The sequence below is a fragment of the Anomalospiza imberbis genome, chromosome 15 (genome assembly GCF_031753505.1).
Source record: "Anomalospiza imberbis isolate Cuckoo-Finch-1a 21T00152 chromosome 15, ASM3175350v1, whole genome shotgun sequence".
NCBI classification, from domain to species: domain Eukaryota; kingdom Metazoa; phylum Chordata; class Aves; order Passeriformes; family Viduidae; genus Anomalospiza; species Anomalospiza imberbis.
This window is the reverse complement of record NC_089695.1, coordinates 1,977,806-1,984,130: the sequence shown is the minus strand read 5'-3', so window position 1 is coordinate 1,984,130 and position 6,325 is coordinate 1,977,806.

The following is a 6,325-nucleotide window of genomic DNA, read 5'->3' as shown; positions in this document are numbered from 1 at the left end:
GAGGGGCAGAGGTGCCCTGGGCTCTATTCCCTCCATTCCCTCAACTCCCAGAATTCCCTCAATTCCCTCAACTCCTGGAATTCTCTCCATTCCCTCAATTCCCCCAATTCCCTCTATTCCGTCCATTCCCTCAATTCCCTCCATTCCCTCAATTCCCCCAATTCCCTCTATTCCGTCCATTCCCTCCATTCCCTCAATTCCCCCAATTCCCTCTATTCCCTCCATTCCCTCCATTCTCTCAATTCCCTCAACTCCTGGATTTTTCTCCATTCCATCAATTCCCCACTTCCCTCTATTCCCTCCATTCCCTCAACTCTTGGAATTCCCTCCATTCTTGGATTTTCCTCCCTTCCCTCAGTACCCCCAGTTCCATCCATTCCTTCCATCCCCTCCATTCCCTCCACGCCCGGAATTCCCTCAGTTCCCTCCATTCCCTCGATTCCCTCCATTCCCTCAACTCCTGGAATTCCCTCCATCCCCTCCATCCCCGGCGCTGCCGCTCGTGCCCGCGGGCACACCAAGGCCTTTCCCACAAGGACATCTAGTGGCACGGGGACACACGGCACACTTAACCTTGGCTGCAGCGCGGCCACCGCGTCCTCCGACTCTCCCTGAGCTCCCTCCTGCCCATCCACGCTCCCCCGAGCGCGGGGATCGCACGGATGCTCCTCCAGGGGACAGCTGGGACGTGGCTGTCACCGAGGTGAGGACAGGGCCACCAGAGAGGCTGGAGTGTAAATCTTGGAATGGTTTTGGTTGTAAAACCCCTCTGAGAGCATCGAATCATTAATTCCTGCTCAAAGGGGAAGGAAAAACCGATGAGAAAATTTGGGACACTCCCATTCCCTTGCAGGGATGCGTCCCACACATCCCTGCTGCTCTGGGGAATAAATGCAGGGGGTGGGGCTGGGGGAGGGTGTCCTGCTGGCACCAGGACAGCACAGACCTCTCCATGGGGTAGAGGCTCTCAGGTTTCCTCTGCACTAGCTCTGGTGCAGCTGGAGAACTGGGGAAGGATGAAGGGAAAGGTGGGAAACCCTCGATGCCAACCAAGGGGAAGGAAGAACTTAGAATCCCAGATCCCCAGAGTTACTGAAGTTGGAAAAGCACTCGAGTCCCAGCTGTGCCCGATGCCCACCTTGTCACCAGCCCAGAGCACTGAGCGTCACCTCCTTGGACACCCCAAGGGATGGGGACTCCAACACGTCCCCGGGCAGCTCCTGCCAGTGCTGGCAGAGGCTTGGAATGCATCCAGTGCTCCCATTCAGCTTACAGAGAGCTCCCAGGGACAAACCTTGGACACACCTCAGGAACTCGTGTGGGACACGGAAAGTGCCTGTTATCCCAAACCTTCCTTTAACTGGAATTTTAGTTTCTCTCGAGCTTTTTAAATGCTCCAAGCCCCTCCCAGAAACTCTGACAAGCAGGACTTTGGATCAGACCACCCCAGTGAGATGCTCCAGAGCAGAACATTCCCAGAGATTTAGGGGCCAGCAGGACCCGGCTGCAGGCAGCCTCGGGCACTGAGGGGGAATGTGTCCAGAGGAAGCAGGAGAGCAGCGAGAGCCCGGCAGGGATGGGAGTGCATCCATCTCCTTCCCAAACAATCCTCTTCAGGCTCTAATGGCCATGGATGGCTCAGACTTGAAGAGCATTTCCATTACAGCGAGGGCATCATCTCCTGCCTCTATTCAAATGAGAGCTGTAATGAACTCGCTGCTGCCTAATTCAGACACTCCTCGAGCTGTTCTTGCTTTTGGTTTTGTTTTTTTGCTTTGCCATTTCATGGTCAACGTTTATGCATTGCTGTCAGGAAAAATTGCTTTAATTTTCCATTCTGTTTCAACAGCCTCTGTGAAAAACAAAAAGTATTATCCACTGAAGAGCTGTGAATTGACTCCATCTCATATCCAGGAGCAGAGCTAACACCAAAAGGCATTCACTTGCATTTTTAATGTGCAGATGAAGTCAGAGAAATCACTGACTTAGAGGCTGCTTCGTCGAATTTTTCTTGCTAAAGCATCTCCTGTACCCCCCACTCTGAGTCCTGCTCCTCCAGAGAACGGAGCTGTCACTTCTTTAATGATTACCAGTGGCTACCAGGAACATTTTAAGGCTTAACATGAGTGATGTGGATGAATGAATTTCCAGACTTAGTCTGGCTTTTCATTTACAGTGTCACAATGAGCCTGGGCTGCTTTTTTCCCTCTTTTTTTACATTTTCACTGGCTCCCAACACTCAAATCCTGCCTGATGCCTGTGTGACTGAATGGTTTGATGTCCCCTGGGACCCCAGAACCCCCCCACTCCGAGCCCAGGGCAGATCCCACAGCAGGGCTGGGGGGTTCTGCCCCTGTGCTCAGGTGAGCCCCCACCTGCAGAGCTGCCCCAGCCCTGGGCCCAGCACAGGGAGGAGCTGGAGCTGCTGGAGCCAGCCCAGAGGAGGCTCCAGGATGAGCAGAGGATGGAGCAGCTCTGCTGGGAGGAAAGGCTGGCACAGCTGGGATTGTTCACCTGGAGAGGAGGAGCTTTGGGGTGAGCTCAGGGTGGCCTTGCAGGGCCTGAAGAAGCCACAGGAAACCTGGAGAGAGACAATTGACAAGGGATGGAGGGACAGGACACAGGGAATGGCTCCCACTGCCAGAGGGCAGGGCTGAATGGGATACTGGGAATGAGGAGTTGTTCCCTGGGAGGGTGGGCAGGCCCTAGCACAGGGTGCCCAGAGCAGCTGTGGCTGCCCCTGGATCCCTGGAAGTGCCCAAGGCCAGGCTGGACAGGGCTTGGAGCAGCCTGGGATGGTGGAAGGTATCCCTGCCATGGCAGGGGATAAAACAAAATTATCTTTAAAGCCCTTTCTACCCCGAACCATTCCATGACTCCATGGGTTAAATGCAGCCTCCTGCACCAATCCATCCCCCCTGAGCACAAACCATCCAAGGCTGTTGTGTTGCCCTGGAAGCAGCAGCAAAGACAGGATTTTTCCAGCTTCCTTGATTGCCTCTCCCAGCACAGCCTCGTGTATTCCCAGCCTTGATCCCAGCACAGCCAGGTTCTCCTCTGTTGCACCAAAACTCGGCTGCAGCTTCGGATTATTCTGGGCAGGAGTGGAATCCCTGCAGAGAACACCACAGAAATAAATTCTCTGCCTCAGCCCCCTGCCCTGGAGGAATTTTGTTGTTGTTTTTGCCCTGGGGAGCAGCTCACTGGAGGCAGAGCAGTCAGGAAACCCCTTCCTACCAGGATTTGCTACGTGGGGCTGCTGGGTGGGTGAACAAAATTCAGCTGGGGAGCCTCTGCTTCATCCAGCAAAACAGGGATTTGTCTCACAACAGCTTTTTCCTTGCCTCACTTAAAATATTCCTGTTTTTTCCAGGAAAACACAAGAAGGAATGTGTGCATGAAGAGCTGCCACATGCCAGCAATCTCCAGCTTCACCCAGGTGAGGGGCCCACAGGTTTTTTCCCTGCTGGCTTGGCTGCCAGTGGCCCCCAAGATTTGGGGGCTCCAGGAAGCTCAGGAAAACATAAAAAACAAAAGCAGGGCACTAAATTTGCTCCCATTCTCCCATTTTTACTCCCTGTTTTGCCATGCCCAGGTTTGGATTTTGGGGATGAGGAATTGCTGGGTGTTGCTCCTGCCTTCCCAGGGCAGGGGTTTGAGCAGCACCTTGGGAATGTGGCAGGAGGGACATTGAGGAGCTGCTGAGCTCCCAAAAACTGAGTGGCTCCTCATGGTGTCCTGTATGGCTAGAGGATGAGGAATATGCCAAAAGATCAGGAATATTCCAAAAAGATAAAGAACGTGGCCAAGGGATAAGGAATATGACCAAAGGATGAGGAATATGGCCAAAAAAAGAGGAACACAGCCAAAAAGTGAGGACTATGCCAGAAAGATAAGGAATAAGGCCAAAGGATGGAGAATATGGTGAAAGGGTAAGCAGTATGGCCAAAGGAGGAGGAATATGGCCAAAATATAAGGAATATGACAAAAAGATAAGGAATACTGTTGCACTACAACACGAAATAACTCAAACACTCACACTAAGATTAAAAGAGTAGAAGGAAGGAAGTTTTATTTCTGACTTTGTAATATATAGATTTCTAAAAGTGACAGTGGATTGGAGGGTCAAACTGCCACCTCTCCAACCACACTGGTCAAACTAACAGTCCATCAATTCTGTCATTTTACAAAGAAGAATGCAAAGCAATCATTATTTACATGAACAGTTTGTGAGAACTCCAGTAGAAATATGTAAACATCAGAAGGCGTAGAAAACTTTTAAAAGAACTTTAAAATTTTAAAAGAACAGGGCGACAGAATATGACCAAAGGATGGAAGAACACAGCTCTGACCCCTCTGGCATCAGCTCTGAGAGCCCCAACACAACCCAGGTGTCACTGTCGGTGATCCCAGTCTGTGACACGGAAGGACCCCAGGGAGCAAGGATGGGGGAATACTGCTGGATCTCCTCTAGCTGTCCCAAACTCTCTGCCCATTCCTGCTGGTGTTCCCCCACCACTGGTGACACTGCTGTCACCAGCATGGGCGTTCTCAGCCCTACAAGGCTTCTACAAGGCTCCAGCTGAGGGAGAATTTTCCTCTTGGATGTGTTTCTCAGGGATAACCAGCCAGGAAAGTGGGATTTGCTCCATAGGAAGCCCTGCTCTCACTGCTCAATATCTCATGTGTTAACCACTGGCATTCCCAAGGGATTAATTTCCAGGAATAGCATGGCAGGGCAGCTACACCTGGGGGGGATCTGTTTGGGAAATAAATATTCCTGCTTAGAGAGGGGTTCCTTGTCTTGGTTTGAAGAGACAGGTGGGTGCTAAGGAAGGCAGGAACCTCCCCTGAAATGGAAAATGTAAACCCCCTCCCTCTGACCTGTTATAAATTTGAAATTAAGGGGCTCTCAGGCAAAGATATGGGAATAGGAATAACAGTTCTTTACTAGGGAAACTAAAAATACAAATGCAATAGTACAAACAAAAACAAACACTGCCAGAGTCAGAGCAGGCCCTGGCAGCCTGTGGGTCAGGCTGGTGGCAGCAGTCCCATCCCATGGTGGCTCAGCCCTCCTGCAGTGCCAGCTGTGCTTCTGCTGGAGCAGGGGTCCTGCACAAGGGTGGAGTTTTCCTCTGAAGCTCCAGGGCTGCTGGAGATGGGCCTGGGCTTCCTCTGGGAATGCAGTGGGGAAGAAAGCTGCTCCCCTGGGAATGCAGTGGGCAAAGGCTGCTGTGGTGTTCCAAGGTCAGATTGTATCCAGGTAGGAATGCTTGGCTCCTCCTCCTGGGTGGAGCCTCTCCCCATGGGATGATGGAATTTTCTCAGCCATGCAGGGACACTCAGTGGCCATGAACAGAAGAGATCTCCTGGAGGGAGGATTGGCTATGAGAGAGATAAAGAAAACTGCCCCATGAACAGAGGATATCTGCCCCAGCTCTGAGAGATGGTGATGGAATTCACACCCCAGCCACATCCTGCAGCCCAGGACATTCCCACTGCCAGGGATCAGCTGCTCCCAGTGGGAAGGGGAGCCAGGTGTCCCCCCCACAGGATCCCACAGGACCTGGGCTCAGCATTCCCAGGTGTACTCAGGGATCCAGCCACAGGATCCAGGCTCCATGCACAGGTGCAAAAGGAGATGGAGCCAGCCAGGACTGAGCTCCATCAAAGATCCAAGGTAGATCCAGAGGAGACACAGCCACTACAGAGCTCAGAGGGGAAGAAAGGCTCAGAGCTGGGATGGAGCTCCTGGGCAAGCAGGGCACAGGAAGGACCTGGAGCTGCTGGAGCCAGGCCAGAGAAGGCACCAGGATGAGCAGAGGATGGAGAAGCCAAGGGACAAGGTATGGGGCAGTGTCCAGGTGAGGCTGGGTGGGGCTAACCAGCCCTGACCTCTGCCAGGACCAAAGGCTCTTTGGGATGTTCTTCCTAAAGCCATTGGAGACCCCCTGGGGTTGGTTTTTCTCCAGGGTTTTCCTCTAATGATGAACATCTGGGCCATTTGGGGCTTGGAATGCACCTTGGGCAGCAGGAGGAGTCAGAGGAGAGATCAAAGATATCCGATGTCAAACCCAACATTTTCTAAACCCAAGGTGAGCTGGGGCACAGAATGAAGAGCAGCAAAAATGTGGTGTATAAAGCACTCAGAGCCACACAGGTCTGCCAACTCGAGTCTCCAGACTGGAGAAATTCTGTGTGAGGGACGCTTGACCCCAAAATGAAACCCCCAGAATGTCCCCAGGGAGGGAAGTCCCCATCCTGCCCCCCCTGACCTGTGTGCAGACAGAGAAAGGGATTTCCCTCCATTCCCACATGGATG